The sequence below is a fragment of the Coregonus clupeaformis genome, chromosome 1 (assembly GCF_020615455.1).
Source record: "Coregonus clupeaformis isolate EN_2021a chromosome 1, ASM2061545v1, whole genome shotgun sequence".
Lineage (NCBI taxonomy): Eukaryota > Metazoa > Chordata > Actinopteri > Salmoniformes > Salmonidae > Coregonus > Coregonus clupeaformis.
In genome coordinates this window covers 51,991,779-52,009,619 of record NC_059192.1, presented here as the reverse complement: position 1 = coordinate 52,009,619, position 17,841 = coordinate 51,991,779, and the positions used below count along the sequence as shown (strand labels likewise).

Below are 17,841 nucleotides of genomic sequence, written 5' to 3'. Positions count from 1 at the left end.
CCACTTACAATAATGTATGCTTTGATGCCTGTGACATTGTTTGGACCAATCATAATTCAATAGGAGATCGACACTGGAGAAGGTACTTTTCATTGTTGGTTTATTCAATTACCCATGTGCACATGAAAGTGCTTGATCCATTTAATATCTATTTTAAACAGCATAATACAATTACATTATATGTTAGTGTTACATACGGGTACGTCAACTTGTCAAAGGGTGTGTGCCAAATTGCATAGTGTGGGTAAATGCAATATATTTTGGGAACTATGACTTCACAGAGCTCCTTGTTCATTGAGATAAACAGTAGCATTCATCTCATGATGTTCCAGTCCAGCGGGAAATATTGTTACTGTGGCTGCCTACCCCAGAGCCATAGCTCAGCCACTGTCTGTGTGTGGTGCGTTTGTTTATGCTCTCCTCCTGCCCTCAGCAACCGAGTGTGTTTGTGAATACAGACTGCCAGAGGCCTTTTAGGAGGATCTGGATCACCTTTGTGTTGTTTAGTCATAGCTGTGGTCACAATACTGCTATTTGCTGCTAGGGCTACACCAGTGTTTTCTGTTTTCTCCTCTCAAACTATCTTCCCGCTCACCTTGTGAGATCCCCTGATCAGAGACATGGAGTCCAGACAGAAAAGCATGTCCTCTTGGCCAGAGGAGGCTGTCACACTTCAGTGTGGATATCATCTGCTCTAATCAAGCCTTGGCCAGGAGGGCTGCATGGGGATACGTGAGACATGGCCAATCTGCCACTGCAGCAGCAGCAGAGACAAAAGGCTCCGGATCTATTTCGGGAAAGTGGACACGGCTGATACCTGTTTGTTCAGGTATCGAGTTGGCCCATCTCCTGTTTGGGCTTGACATTGTGATGGAGATGGATATTAATTAGATTTTTTAGGCCTCAGCACTTTCCCTCTCTGTCACTGTGTGCATTAGGGCATAAATTGCCATGACTAATGGCACTGAAACGTCAAACAGCTACGCCATGCTTGTTACACTGTAATTCAATGTTTGCGTCGCCAATTTTTTTGGGACATTGTTGTCACCGTCCTTGCTTGCGTCAGTCCCGGCTGCCAATTACTCCAAGAATAAATCTTCCTGAAGCACAATCTTAGCTGTGCTGACTGGGTATTGACCTGTTAATCCAAGCAGTCTTTTACTGCGAGTAGTAAAAGTACCTCTTTCCCGTGGCCACACTGTTGCAGATATGGCCTCCCTTCCGTCTTGAGAAGGCTTTAGCAATGGCCATGGAGGGGCAGTGGAGGTTGTTTGATTATTATGAGAATTACAAAGGCCAGATCTTGGTGTGAGATTGTTCCGTCCTCTAGGGATGCCAGCTGAATTACAACAGGCCCCACTTACCCCCTCTGCCCCCCTCTGCCATGGTCTCAACGGATGGGCCAGTAAACAAATCATTTATTTAAAACAGTCTTAAAAAACAACAACAGGTAATTAGATGTGCTGTGTTTTAGCAGCGGCTGGCAGTGATCCCGTCAAGTAACCTGGCAACTGGGTTCTTAAAACTGTTCATCATGTTGGCTGGCACAGAATGAGAGGAATGCTCCAGTCCTATTGAGCTGAGTAGAGGAGAGGAGAGCCAAGCTGAACCAGAGCCCTTTACCCCCCTCCTCACCTCCCTACAGCTCCTCATGCCCACTGCTTTTAATCAGAGCTGAAGGCCCTGGGCATGCCAATGTGTTTTACACAAACCGAAGCTGCAATCATCTCCCTCAGATCTACCATCCATCTAGACATGGGGAAAAGAGAACTGCCATCATTTACAATTTACGTCATTTAGCAGACGCTCTTATCCAGAGCGACTTACAGTTAGTGTGTGCATACATTTGTTTTTTGTCATACTGGCCCCCCGTGGGAATCGAACCCACAACCCTGGCGTTGCAAACGCCATGCTCTACCAACTGAGCTACACGGGTCATCATGAGGCTTTATTTATGTATAAAGTTAAAGACATGCTCTGGAACTTTGGCGACTACTAAGTATTTTGTAAACCTCCCGCTTTGGGCTGGATGTGTAGTTCACACATGCATAATTTATGAGCAGAATTGCTGTTTTACCTCAATCAGCCACAAAATTCGTAGTTTGAAAGCAGCTGTTTTTCTGGAAGCTGTGCCGCACCATTTTCCCTACATTTTCCCCCATGTGGGCAAGCCCCCTAGCAATCGAGTTATAGACAATAAGCTTCAGCCCCTCACCGTTTGAGTGACAGCTAGCAAGATGCACACACAGCAGAGCGAGAGAGAGAGAGTATAGCGAATAAAGCCTGGCACGATGTGATGCACCCCTCCTAGGGACATGGGAGACTAACCATACCCCCCGGCACATAGACTATTGCAGCATAGATACTGGAGACTGAGGCACGGGGGGTCTGGGGACCCTGTGGCACCGTCCAAAGTTACCCACGGACAGGGCCAACCAGGCAGGATATAACCCCACCCACTTTGCCAAAGCACAGCCCCTCACCACTAGAGGGGTACCAACATACCACTAACTAATTACCCTGAGACAAGGCTGAGTATAGCCCACGAAGATCTCCCCTACCGCACGAGCCCGAGGGGGCGCAAAACTGGACAGGAAGATCACGTCAGTGACTCAACCCACTCAAGTCGAGTATAGAGAATAAAGCCTGGCACGATGTAATGCACCCCTCCTAGGGACGGCACGGGAGCCAATCTCTTTAACAGGAGGAAAAAATAACAGATCTGGAGAAGAGAAACAAGCTCAGTCCGCTGCTATTAGCAGACAGTGCTCAGTGTGTGTGTGTGAGTTCATTCTGTATTCCCTTTGTGATGTGTGTTTAGAAAACGCAATAGGTAACATATTTTTTGGTGCGAGTTGGGAGCTTTGCAGCATTTGTGCAGATGAGTTGAGTGCATGACGTGGGTAGGATTAAATCCCAATGTGTGTGTGTGTGTGTCTGTGTGTGTGCCATAGAGGTCAAGCCAGCTGACTATCGGTCAGTGACTATGCCTGTGGATTGTGTGTGTGTCTTAACCCAGTGCGTCAGGGCTAGCTGAGTTGCCCAGGTCAGCAGGCCTGGTTGTATATGGGATGTGTTCTGTTATATTATGGCTCTTGACAGTCAGTAACCTCTCATCCCCCCTCATATTACTCACCAGGTCACTCTGGACAACCTCTCATGGGGGGCTCTGACCAGTACTGCAGCGTTTAACCTTTTATTGCTTCACCGTGTGTGTGTTTGCCTGCGTTTGCCTGCCTGTGTGCGTGTGTCATTATGCCCTTCTGCATGGATGTACCCTGTCACTCACAGAGTTTGCTGTTTGCTGCAGGGTTAGGGTTTGCTGCAGGGGACGTGAGGGGCTGGCTGGGTAATAAGGGGGGGAAGGGGAGGATACTATATGCCTGCCTGGCTGGATGGGATGGAACGTACGCTGATCCTGAGCCCTATAGCCTGAGTCTGAGCAGCCGGAGAGGAGAGGAGAGGAGAGGAGAGGAGAGGAGAGGAGAGGAGAGGAGAGGAGAGGCAGCGAGGCCCTTGATGGTGTCGAGAGGCTGATGGAACTGTGCTGCTGAATAATTGACGCTAGCACAAGGCTGTGCTGGATGGAAATTGAAAAATGGAGAGAGCCTTTCTCTACCTCTTTCCATCTCTATCTCTCTCTCTCCCTCCGTCTCCTTGGAAGGCTTCCTCTGTACTACTCGCTGTAGGCCGATTGGCAGAGTCCTGATAAATGTAGCAGTACTGCCGTGGTGAATCTTTAATGGAACAAACTGTGTGTGTTTGAGAGAGAGGGAGTGTGTGTGTGTGTGTGTGTGGGTGCACGTGTGTTTATAGCCTACTATATATTTGTGTGATGACAGATAATGCTATTCAAATAATGAAGTTGTCCTCCAAAATCGGACAAAAAAAGAAAAGTACTGATTGCTTATATAAAGATAGCTTTTGTAGTTTGTTTGTCATTTGGGTCAAAACGCATCTTTCTGTTCCTCAGCATGTTTTTCAGCACAGCCAGTATTTTCCTTAGTCACAGTGACCTCACAAATGAAAGTGCTCTTGTTCTGTCCTGGGGACCACTACTAGTAGTGCTGAAAGATTAGTGTTTTTTGAGAAAGGTTTTGGTTCGTTTTGTAAAGGAAAATCACGGTTTCCTATATATTTTTTTTGTAAACATTAAATGCATTATGAAATATGACCTTGAAATGATTTCAGAGCTTTTTAATTTAAATTCCAAAGCCAAATATTGAGAACATTCAATTGGGTCATTCCACCTCAAAAACACAAGAAAGACGATTTCGACTACCACCATCTCAGATTGTTCAGAAATAATTTCTGAAGTTAGTAACAGATAAGACTAGCATTCCTGAAACATTATTTTGTTGAAATATAATTTGATCTCTAGAGAAGTTAAGCTAATTGATTGCACCCAAATCGGCCATTTTTCCATTCAATGAATATAGTACCCAACATCCGATTTGGACCAAACTTCTTCCTACGTGTAAGGAGGACTGGATTCAATTTATCTTATTTTCATCATGAACCAAATCTAGTTGCAAAGGAAATGTTGTGATCTATTTAATAAACTCAAGAGACCATCAAAATTGATAAAAGTGTGTGGCGGTATAGCAGGAACAGTCAAAACCTGGTATTTTCACACTACCTTGTGGTAAATAATGCAAGCAACTTTAATGACAAATGTCTCTGAACAGGGAAAAAAAACATCACCAGATTCACTCCATACATTACATAGTATGGAGAAGCAATACTCCAATCCGCAGCTTCATACTACTTGTCAAACGTAGAGAACTGATACTTTATACTGGTTGTTGGGATGGGATTGGCATGGGGTGTGGGGGGTTCGTTGGTGGCTTTTGACATTTTTTGGGGATTCTTCAAGTCTTATTCATTGGTAGGAAAAAAGTTTGGTCCAAATCGGATGTTGGGTACTATATTTATTGAATATTATCTGAATCCTTTAAATTAAAATGTCACATTTTTGTGCAATCAATTACCTTAATTTTGCAGAGATAAAATTAAATTTCAACAAAATCATGTTTAAGGAATGCCAATCTGACCTGTTTCTAACTGCAGAAACAATTTCAGAACAATCTGAGATGGTGGGTGTCATGTTTACTGAAATGACATGGAACGACTCAATTGCCAAAACATTGAAAACATTCCATTGTCTCTAACAAGAGCCCCATGATGGTACAGTAGTGACTGCCCATTACTGCTTAGTGCATATCACTTATTAACCATCATTTATTCACATTACTTTACTTAAATAAAATATTTCACTTGTGTATATATATCTTTTTTTTTAATGACTTTATTATTTCATTTCATAAAGTCATCATCTCATCTCTGCTCAGGCAAAACATTTACATTTTAGTCATTTAGCAGACGCTCTTATCCAGAGCGACTTACAGGAGCAATTAGGGTTAAGTGCCTTGCTTAAGGGCACATCGACAGATTTTTCACCTAGTCGGCTTATCTCAATTAGGCTAGTACCTAGTTAGCTAGTTAGTATATGCACATGCTGCAGAGCTGTCTGACGAAATAACTATTTTAGTAGTTCTTAAGGCATACTTTCAAGACTGCTACAACTATCAATCGGGTATATCTACCTCATGAACTGTCTCTATCCCTACTGTCGCTGTGTTGTGTACATTCCTCTCTCATGCAGTCTGTGTGCGGGGCCCGGGAAGAACAAGCGCAATGGATTCTGGTCATTGTAGTTAATTAGCATGTTTTCTGCCCTGAACTAGGTTGAATATTTGACTATTGTAAACTACAACTCCCTACAGCATCCCACAGTTCGTTCTTGATTTGATGTCTCTTGTGCGCTTGATATGATTTCTCTAGAGAAACGGAGCATAGAGCTCACAAAAAAATATAATCATAAATGGAATTCAAGTAATTGAACCGATGTCTGTCAATTCGTTGTTCAGTAATAATAATTAAAAATAATAATATTTCAGCTAATCGCTCAGCACTAGTGACATTACATTACAATTATTCTACATTACATTATACTGTATTGCATTAGACTGGGTCTGATTGATTACTTCTGTTAGAATCGTCATATAAGCTCTCTGTGGTCACCAGCGTGTTTTGTGTTTTCTGTATTTGAGTCTGTAGTCAGTGGTCTAAGCCTCAGGTTTCTATTGTGTTTCTTTCCGTTTGTCATTCCTCTGCTGCTGCTGCATATGGAATCCATCTCAGCACAGAGACAGAATGCCTGGCACGGAGTAAGAATCAAGTTGGTCTTTTCTCTCCCAAACTGAAATTGGGTCTCTCTCTCCGCCCACCCGCTTGGCTGAAACCCCAACCCCCAGAGATGAAGGAACAGAGATTTGTGTGCAAATGTTTGTGTGCTTGTGTGTGTGCTTGTGTGTGTATGTGTGTGCAATCCGAGGAGTGTCGAGTAATGACTACTCATAGGGGTAGGTGGCTGGACGTGGGGACGTACAAGCACTGTTCAGTCCAATCCACCCTGGATTAAGGCAGAATGAATAAGCACTGCAGAACTTTGTATCCTTATCCCCGGCGTCAGTTTGAAGAATGGCTGGGTTTGTGTTTGCTTCCTCTAAGACTAAGACAAAGGCTTTGTTGGTGTTTTCTGAGGGGGGGTGGTGGCGCATGTTGGAATCAAAGACAAATTGTCTTGTCAGACAAATATGGGATTCTATTGGAGGACATCCACCCCACAGAGACATATGGAGAACAAAGAGAGGGATGACATAATAGATGTAAACAGGTACTGTAAACAGCTCTCTATCTTATTCTGCCCACACACTCCATTGCCTTTACTTTGAAGCAAAATGGCATTTACATGAACTTTTTCGTAAATTTGTGTGTGTGTGCATTTGCGTGCATGCATGCGTTTGTGTGTGTGTATGTGTGGCAGTTTAAAGTACTGCAGTATTGTAACATGGTTGTGAGTGTGACTCTGCCAGTTCTGTGTCAGACTACCCTGAGGAATCAAGGCCCTTCTTGAAAAGCATGCTGAATCGTTGCTCTGGGTGTGGAGGTGTGTGTGTGCGTACGTACGTGCACGCGCTCGGATCAGGGTGACATTAATGCTCTAACCAAGCTGACTTTCTCTCTTTCACTGTCTCTATCTCTATCATTCCCTCTCTCTCTTTTACTCTCCCTCTCCCTCCCCCTGCCTCTCTCTGTGGTTGGTAGTGGTTTCTATGTCAAGTGTGTGTAGTGTAGTAGTAGGTACCTGTGTTATATATTGAGCTTGCCAGAACAGGCAATGGCTGTGGATCTCCAAGCCTCTGAGGCATGTAACAGGATAATCCCAGCCTGATCACAGAGACATGCCGTGACACCCTCAATCAACCTGTAGCCTGGCAATGAGCAGCCCTACTACCACTGCTACTGTCTGCTAGAACTAGTCTGGCCTTTATTTGATCTATCACACCAGACACTATACAGAAATCACTAAATATATACAATCAGGTCCATAATTATTGGCCCCCTTGATAACAATGAGCATAAAAGACTGTATAAAATAATAAAACAAATACTGAGCTATATTGTACGCCAATTTTGGGGGGGAATATATTATTTTATACTAATACAATTGCTCAGAGAAAGAGATTTTATCTAACAAGTAATACAATTTAATTTAAAAAAAGATAGGGGTCACAATTATTGGCACCCCTGTTTTCAATACTCTAGCACCCTCCCCTTGTGAGGATAGCAACACTGAGCCTTTTTCAAAAATGTTTTATGAGATTAGAACATGTTGGGAGGGTGGCCAAAGAGCTGGTGTGCATGGCCAAAGAGCTCTATTTTCATGTAATCTGACCATAGCACTGCCTGGAGTTTGATAAACGGCATTGGCACTTGGATTGGAACTGGTGCTATGGTCAGATGACATAAAATAGAGCTCTTTGGCCATGCACACCAGTGGTGGGTTTGTCGTGGAAAAACAGAAGCATATGCAGAAAAGTACCTCATACCTACGGTAAAATATGGTGGTGGATTTTTGATGTTATGGGGCTATTTTGCTTCCACTGGTCCTGAACTTTATCAATTCCCAGGACATTTTAGCCCAAAACCTGGTTGCCTCTGCCAGGAGGCTGACACTTGGCGGCAAGTGGATCTTCCAGCAAGACAGTAACCCCAATCATTAATCAAAATCCACAAAGAAATTGTTAATTGACCACAAACTCAACATTTTGCAATGGCCATCTCAGTCTCCGGACTTGAACCCCATTGAAAAGCTGTGGTTTGAATTGAAGAGGGCAGGCCATAAGCGCAGACGAAGAATATCAAGGATCTGGACAGATTCTGTATGGAGGAATGGTCCAAGATCCTTCCCAATGTGTTCTCCAATCTCATAAAACATTAAAAAAAAAGGTTCAGTGTCGTTATCCTCCTAATGGGAGGGTGCTGGAGTATTGAAAATAGAGGTGCCAATAATTTTGACCCCTTTCTTTTTTAGATTTTATTTTATTACTCATTAAACAATTGTATTAGTATAAAATACAAAAAAAGAAAAAATATATTTGAGCATACAATATAGCTCAGTATTTGTATTATTTATTTTATACAGTCTTTATTTTTTGCTGATCTTTATCAAGGGTGCCAATAATGATGGACCTGACTGTACATGATAAACTATGATTTGCTATACTACACTACACTATCTACAGTCCACACTTAGTTACCCTTGATAGTAAGAACTGTAGTATAGGCCGTCGAGAATCTTGGTGAATTATTTTAACATTCTGGGGCCTAATGACCAAACGGTTAAATAAAGCGGTTTAAGTGGATGCTGTGCTGTTTGGATGGCTCAGTTCATATGGCCATCTAACAGTGCAGAGGAGCATGTTTCTTGGCCTGTAGTAACACTACTACTACTCCAAATTAGCATTGTTGTACAATTAAAGGTCAAATACACTCAATTTAAACAGTCAGCAATAATCTAATGAATTCTGGGCTTGTGAAGTTATACATATACTAAATATAAGCCTTCCAAAACCATAAGACCCACTAACCTGCTTTCTTCTGGAATAATCACTGATCTGGCTTTCAAGTCTGTCTATGAAAATGCCCCTTTTTGTTACAAATTTAACTAGAACCATGCATAATGCACATTCACTAATAATGACTAACTTCTTGTAGCAGGCATTAGGTTATAGAAAATGTACACAGGTCTCATCAACAATCTTTCAAGCCCACATGCTAGTGATTAGCCAGCTAATCTTTATATTTAAAGTTTAGCCAACTTGGATCTATTTGCTAGTCGCTCTGGATAAGAGCGTCTGCTAAATGACGTAAATGTAAATGTAGCTAACATGGTTGAAGAGTTGAATTGTTATGAACACACCCTTCTGTCTGTCTCCAACTGTTTGAAAAGCATGTTAGCCTGTCCACTTTGTTCAGATGTTGAAGTCAAGTGGCCTACCTTATTTCTGAAACAGCTTTTCAGAGAGGAAGATGTGATCTCTCAACTTTGTTGGCATTAGAGGCAGGGGGAGGGGCTTGGTGTGTGTGTAAATTGAGGAAGAGGCGAAGCGAGAGGTTTCACTCTCTAAACTCTGTCCAAAATGTGTTTCTATGGGCTTATTTTGGACCTAAGCTTGTCGCCTGCTTACCCCCTTTGGGACGACTCCCATTGTTAGGGTGGAGTGGGAGCATCTCGTCATTTTATACAGATCTCTGGTGTAAATGGAAAGGTGCAGCACAGAGGAGCGAAGGAGACGAGACCAAAAATACAACATGAGAACAAGCAGACATAAACGCTCATAAAAACGAAAAATTACTTGGCCTCCTGAGTGGCGCAGCGGTCTAAGGCACTGCATCGCAGTGTTGCGGCATCACTACAGCCTGGGGTTCAATCCCAGGCTGTGTCACAACCAGCCGTGACCGGGAGTCCCAAATGGCTGCGCACGTATGGGACTCGTCAACGGGGTTAAGGGAGGGTTTGGCTGGGGCGGCTTTACTTGGCTCATTGCACTCTAGCGACTCCTTGTGGCGGGCCGGGCGACCTGCAGGCTGACTTTGGTCGTCAGATGAACCTCCGACACATTGGTACAGCTGGCTTCCGGGTGTTAAGAAGCGTGGCTTGGCGGGTCATGTTTCGGAGGACGCATGACTCGACCTTCGCCTCTCCCGAGCCCGTTGGGGTGTTGCAGCGATGAGACAAGATCGTAATCATGAAATTGGGGAGAAAAAGGGGAGTAAAAATTACAAAATAAATAAAAAACGAAAAATAACAAAACCTTGATTCTTGCGATACAGGCATTTGGAATATCGCGCAAAAACATGAATTCTAATTAATTTGATATATTGCCCAGCTCTACTCCCAATGGACAGGATTACACTGGCTAGGATTGTGTGTTACTGCTGGACATTCTTCTGGTTTATTGTAGTTTTTTTTTTCAGTCTGTCTGTGCCACCAACAAGAGCCACTAAATAGTTGAGTGAAGGACGCTCTCGTTCAACACAATTGTTTCTCTGTGTGAGCTCATTGAGAGTTTGGGTTTGACAAAAAAAACGAAGAGATAATGCAAATGAGAAGGGCCCTATCTTATAATGTGGCGGTGCAATTCTCAATTACAGTTTACATTTTAGCTTCTCTAAATGTTTGTCTATATTCTCCTTTATAGGTGTGTCTATATCCTCTTGTGACTGTATAACATGCAAACACACACACACCCTTCTCTGGGGCTCCTCTGAGTAAATATTGATGCACCTTTAGTTGTAATTATCTACGGGTATGCCGTGGCTCCTGTCTCTCTCACTGACAGCTGCAGTATTTCTTAAGAGGATGTCTGAGCGGTCAGCCTGCCACTCATATGTGCTCAAGATAAATGTAGGCACTTTAATGTCTTGGCGAGGGCCCTAGGTACCACACATGCACACGCACGCAAAGCCTTACCCATGGCCCAGTTTTGGAATGGCCCTGTCCTACCCCAAGGCTGCCTCCTGTCTCTGCTCTGTTTATGGCAGCCAGGGAATCAACTGTGTGGTCACATAAACTCAGTTACAGTATAACATCCACAGCAAGGTCCCCTCTTCAGTCACTGACGGTTAGCCAACGCAGCTTAGTTCACCTCAGACAAAGTCAAACATAAACCAAACCCTTCATTTAAAAGAGGTTGGTTAGATGGTGGTGAATAAGAAGTTGTTGGCTGTCAGTAACGGGTTGACCACAGGTTTGCTCTTAGCTCTGTCTGTGTGTTAGCGCTAGTGATGCTAGCCTCTCTGCTTACTGAGCATACCTAATGGGGTTTGTCCTCACATTGGCTTCTGATTTTGTATGTGTGCATGTGTAGTTGGAGATTATCTATGGTCAAGACTTAAAAGGCTCCTCCAGCGAGCTGTCAATCACCATCCAGCCTGACATCATACAGCACATCAAACAAAGGCAAAGTAGGGTCACTCAGAGATAATGAATGGTGATTAGTTTGATCATGACCATTATCTCAATGAGAATTAATCATGGTATATTGGCACAAACCTGTATAGTACATATGTGTCTTGACACTACACCATAATTATGTGTTTGGCATGTTAACCCTGGAGGGGTTGCTACAGTACACTATCACTGTGAACAAAATATTTGATATTGTCAAACTATGCTGCTTTTCTGTTGTGTGATAAGTCACAACCCTCGTTTGGCAACAACTATTTAGTCAGTGTGAAGAGGGTTTAATTTAGCAACCACCACGCTGGCCCTAGTCCACCTCTCCCAGTTCACCCTTGACCTCAAACTGGACTCTCCTAACTGGCTGGACGAGGCTGTGGAATACCATTCTTCTAACCCATAACAGAAGCCTATTTATTCTGTGCTGTGTAGGATGTTTGTGTACTTGCCTATCTGTGCTAGTGGCTTCATTCTGCCACACTAATTGTGCACACCCTGTTGACAAGGTTGTGTCTCACTTGGTTGCCTGTGATGTAAGCGGTGCTGCGTACATAAAGCTAGCTAGTGAAGGTAGCATAACTGTTTCTGAAGGGAGGTTGAAAGGGAAAGGAGGTGAGGTGAGGAGCACATGCTTAACAGTGTTATCATCCATACTAGCTTCAGCTGTCTCTCTCTCTGGTAGCAATGTTGGCCAACAATGCACACACTCACACACACAATACACACGTACGCCAACACATACAGTGAGGGAAAAAAGTATTTGATCCCCTGCTGATTTTGTACGTTTGCCCACTGACAAAGACATGATCAGTCTATAATTTTAATGGAAGGTTTATTTGAACAGTGAGAGACAGAATAACAACAAAAAAATCCAGAAAAACGCATGTCAAAAATGTTATAAATTGATTTGCATTTTAATGAGGGAAATAAGTATTTGACCCCTCTGCAAAACATGACTTAGTACTTGGTGGCAAAACCCTTGTTGGCAATCACAGAGGTCAGACGTTTCTTGTAGTTGTTAGCCACCAGGTTTGCACACATCTCAGGAGGGATTTTGTCCCACTCCTCTTTGCAGATCTTCTCCAAGTCATTAAGGTTTCGAGCCTGACGTTTGGCAACTCGAACCTTCAGCTCCCTCCACAGATTTTCTATGGGATTAAGGTCTGGAGACTGGCTAGGCCACTCCGGGACCTTAATGTGCTTCTTCTTGAGCCACTCCTTTGTTGCCTTGGCCGTGTGTTTTGGGTCATTGTCATGCTGGAATACCCATCCACGACCCATTTTCAATGCCCTGGCTGAGGGAAGGAGGTTCTCACCCAAGATTTGACGGTACATGGCCCCGTCCATCGTCCTTTTGATGCAGTGAAGTTGTCCTGTCCCATTAGCAGAAAAACACCCCCAAAGCATAATGTTTCCACCTCCATGTTTGACGGTGGGGATGGTGTTCTTGGGGTCATAGGCAGCATTCCTTCTCCTCCAAACACGGCGAGTTGAGTTGATGCCAAAGAGCTCCATTTTGGTCTCATCTGACCACAACACTTTCACACAGTTCTCCTCTGAATCATTCAATGTTCATTGGCAAACTTCAGACGGCCCTGTATATGTGCTTTCTTGAGCAGGGGACCTTGCGGGCGCTGCAGGATTTCAGTCCTTCACGGCGTAGTGTGTTACCAATTGTTTTCTTGGTGACTATGTTCCCAGCTGCCTTGAGATCATTGACAAGATCCTCCCGTGTAGTTCTGGGCTGATTCCTCACCGTTCTCATGATCATTGCATCTCCACGAGGTGAGATCTTTTATGGAGCCCCAGGCCGAGGGAGATTGACAGTCCTTTTGTGTTTCTTCCATTTGCGAATAATCGCATCAACTGTTGTCACCTTCTCACCAAGCTGCTTGGCGATGGTCTTGTAGCCCATTCCAGCCATGTGTAGGTCTACAATCTTGTCCCTGACATCCTTGGAGAGCTCTTTGGTCTTGGCCATGGTGGAGAGTTTGGAATCTGATTGATTGCTTCTGTGGACAGGTGTCTTTTATACAGGTAACAAGCTGAGATTAGGAGCACTCCCTTTAAGAGTGTGCTCCTAATCTCAGCTCGTTACCTGTATAAAAGACACCTGGGAGCCAGAAATCTTTCTGATTGAGAGGGGGTCAAATACTTATTTCCCTCATTAAAATACAAATCAATTTATAACATTTTTGACATGCGTTTTTTCTGGATTTTTGTTGTTGTTATTCTGTCTCACTGTTCAAATAAACCTACCATTAAAATTATAGACTGATCATTTCTTTGTCAGTGGGCAAACGTACAAAATCAGCAGGGGATCAAATACTTTTTTCCCTCACTGTACACACCAACACACCACCTGTACATATCCATATCCATAATATTCAGTACATATCATATACAGGTAACTGCCTAAATAAAGGAAACACCAACATAATGTCTTAATAGGGTGTTGGGCCACCACGAGCCAGAACAGCTTCAATGCGCCTTGGAATAGATTCTGCAAGTGTCTGGAACTCTGGATAACTATTGGAGGGATGCGAGAAATTCCATAATTCCATAATTTTTGTTGATGGTAGTGGGAAACGCGGTCTCAGGTGCCGCTTCAGAATCTTCCATAAGTGTTGAATTGGGTTGAGATCTGGTGACTGAGACAGCCATGGCATATGGTTTACATCGTTTTCATGCTCATCAAAGCATTCAGTGACCACTTGTGCACTGTGGATGCCCAAGCAGAAAAAATAATGATATTTAAAATGATCTACATTTGAAAAATGTAAAATAAATGTAATGTCAATTGTATTTGTATTTGTATTTGATTAGCATAAGTATATATCTTAGTATATTAGATAAAGAGCAAAACAAATATACTTTGAATACACCTTAAGTACATTTTATGTATATTTCTCATAAATTAGAAATGTACTAAAATTGTATTTGAATTAGAATTCCTGTATTTTCTTTACAAAAAAAGTATTTATAATGTGATTCAAGTATACGTTCAAAAGTTTGGGGTCACTTAGAAATGTCCATGTTTTCGAAAGAAAAGCAATTTTTTTGTCCATTAAAATAACATCAAATTGATCATAAATACAGTGTCGACATTGTTAATGTTGTAAATGCCTATTGTAGCAGGAAACGGCTGATTTGTTATGGAATATCTACATAGGCATACAGAGGCCATTATCAGCAACCATCAGTCCTGTGTTCCAATGGCACATTGTGTTTGCTAATCCAAGTTTATAATTTAAAAGGCTAATTGATCATTAGAAAACCCTTTTGCAATTATGTTAGCACAGCTGAAAACTGTTGTGCTGATTAAAGAAGCAATAAAACTGGCCTTCTTGAGACTAGTTGAGTATCTGGAGCATCAGCAATTGTGGGTTCTATTACAGGCTCAAAATGGCCAGAAACAAATAACTTTCTTCTGAAACTCATCAGTCTATTCTTGTTCTGAGAAATAAAGGCTATTCCATGCGAGAAATTGCCAAGAAACTGAAGATCTCGTACAACGCTGTGTACTACTCCCTTCACAGAACAGCGCAAACTGGCTCTAACCAGAATAGAAAGAGGAGTGGGAGGCCCCGGTGCACAACTGAGCAAGAGGACAAATCCATTAGAGTGTCTAGTTTGAGAAACAGACGCCTCACAGGTCCTCAACTGGCAGCTTCATTAAATAGTTGCTGCAAAACACCAGTCTCAACGTCAACAGTGAAGAGGTGACTCCGGGATGCTGACCTTCTAGGCAGAGTTGCAAAGAAAAAGCAATTTCTCAGACTGCCCATCTTAATCTTTTATTTTTATTGGCCAGTCTGGGATATGGCTTTTTCTTTGTAGCGTCATACCCAAGAAGACTCGAGGCTGTAATTGCTGCCAAAGGTGCTTCAACAAGGTACTGAGTAAAGGGTCTGAATACTTATGTAAATGTGATATTTCAGTTTTATTTTATTTTAGACATTTGGAAACATTTCTACAAACTTGTTTTTGCTTAGTCATTATGGGGTATTGTTTGTAGATTGAGGAGGGGAAAAAACAATTTCATCCATTTTAGAATATGGCTGTAATGTAACAAAATGTGGAAAAAGTCAAGGGGCCTGAATACTTTCCGAATGCACAGTATGTGCTGTGTCTGTATGTTTGCATGTGTGTGTCTGTGTGCGTGTGTGTGTTGGAATGATGGTAAATGTGAGTGGAATGGAAAGCATGCATGATTCATAATTCATGCAGGTTAGGGCGAGGAGAGCAAAGAAAGGGACTGCAGCAGGTGGGAGAGATGCAGAGAGTAGGGAGAGGGGGATGAGAGAGAGGATTTGAAAGAGATTGGGAGGGAGGGAAAGAGAGAGGAGAGAAAGAGCAAAGAGTGCTTTCCCAGTGCCGCAGTGTGATGATGGAGTCTGGAGGGTTGCTATGGGCTGTTGTCTACACTACAGATGCACACTGCACTGTTGCCAGGGTGTGTGGTTGAATGCTAATGTGTGTGTGTGTGTTTGCCAGTGTGTGTGTGCCTTTGTGTGAGTGTGTGTGCTTGAGAGAGGCAGAAAGATAGAGGAAGAGACGAGAGATTTGACACAACAGGTTAGCGTGTTGCTAGCCTGGTTAGCTCAGTTGACAATGCATCGCAAGGCAAGGCTATGGTTGTTTACATCAGCCTCTATACACTGCTGTATTATCCAATTGCAATATTGACATACCCTCGGCTAGGTATTGAGTAACTTTTTGTCAGCAGTAAATCATGTGATAATAGCAGTATGGTGCCATGGTGGTGTACCCTGTCTGTGTAGATATTTTATCTGTACAAACACACATGGCACATCTGTCAAACAACATGCTGCTTCTCTGTGTGGAAGCCGTGAAGCCTTGTTAAACTGAATAAGTCAGCCACCCATGTGTTACAGCTCAACAGTGTGTCAGGTTGTTTCTCGTAGATTTGTATGTTTTCACATGCCAGCAACACTGGACTGTGGGATTTATCTGTCTGGCTGGGTGGTGGCTGCTCTGACCTTTTCAGAGGAGTGTGTCTGTGCGTGCATTCGTCCTTCCAGGCACATTTTGCACTGACTCATTAATTCAAATGATGGAAGTGTAAGTGAGAGATTCACAGAGAAAGGTAGGAAAGGGAAAGAAGAGAGGGAAAGGAGTGAGAGGGCGATGTAGTACACTAGAGAGAGGGAATGATCTGGCAGGCAGAAAAAGGGGTCAGGTGAACTTTACCGTGGCAAGGGAGGAGAATAGAATGTCATAATAGAGGAGAGGAGAGAGACAGAGATGAAGACTGAGGGACAGATGGAGGGATAGAGAGAGATAGAGGTAGAGAGAGGAACAGGGCGCCCGTCTTAGTCAGCAGTGTAAGCTTTAAATAGTGGATTATCTCTCTTCTCACCCCTCCTCCTGTTGGATCGGGTGGGGGGTCTGGAGTTATTCCTGGGAGATGAATAGGGATTCATAGATCAGACAAACACACACACCACTTGATCCAGCTACTGTATAAGGGGAACAGAGAGACTGCAGGTGCATTCATTGTAAGACATAGTGTGTCATCTGTCTTCTCTTCTGTATTAATATTTGAATGATTTACTCTGTAGGAGACCTCATAGGAGACCTCATATCAAGGAAGTGATGACTTATTACAAGTATAACGGAGACCTTTTGTGATTTTGGATCATAGATGGCTTCCTTCTCCCTTTTCTCCCTCTGCATCCTTCCTTCCTTTCTCGTCTCTTTCTTGATCTGTCTTTCACTCCGTCTCAACATCTCTGTCTCTCTGTGCGGGGTCCTTTGTCTCTCTAATCCAGTGTGCCCAGACAGCTGGTAAGTGGAGTGGAGGGGCTGAGGCTGACTGGATGAGTGGTTGAGAGGAGCAGACCCAGGTGGCCCTGTGAGGAGAGATGGAGGTAGAGAGAGATGGAGAGACCAGGGTCTGATCCAGTGGAGTGCTGGTGGTGGAACTGTCTGTCTCCTATAGAGTAAATGATTCAAATATGAATACAAAAGAGAAGACAGATGACTGCACCTGCAGTCTCTCTGTTCCCCTTATACAGTAGCTGGATCAAGTGGTGTGTGTGTGTGTGTGTGTGTCTGTTTTGCCACAACGATACTCTCCTCTCTAGGCAGTGCTTGACTTGGAGCTGTCAGGATTGCTGTACCGGCACTTCAAATGTTATGGGAATTGCGTGCCGGCTCCTCTATAAAACAAAGTAGCCTATTGCCTGCCCAGATTCACACACGAGGCCAAAAAGGTTGATCAAAGTGGAATGAAGGCCGGATCTGCATTGAATAGCAATGGAGAGAGGGCATTCATTTCCTGATTCCACTTTGTTCAAGTTTATTTGCTGCTAGTCTGTGAATCTGTGCGTGACAGTAGGCTGTTCAAGATTGTGCAGATAGAACATTTCCCTACCTGAATGCACATGATGTGCTGTTCCAAGTTGTCAAATAAGGGTTTGTAAGGTCATGAAAAGTCATGGAAA

General features: G+C 43.2%; 1 protein-coding gene across 15 annotated transcripts in view; it reads left to right on the top strand.

Moving 5' to 3' along the window:
- Positions 1-17,841, top strand: part of LOC121570388 (calcium/calmodulin-dependent protein kinase type II subunit gamma) — a 127,815-nt gene that overhangs the window by 1,604 nt on the left and 108,370 nt on the right. The window lies entirely within an intron of this gene.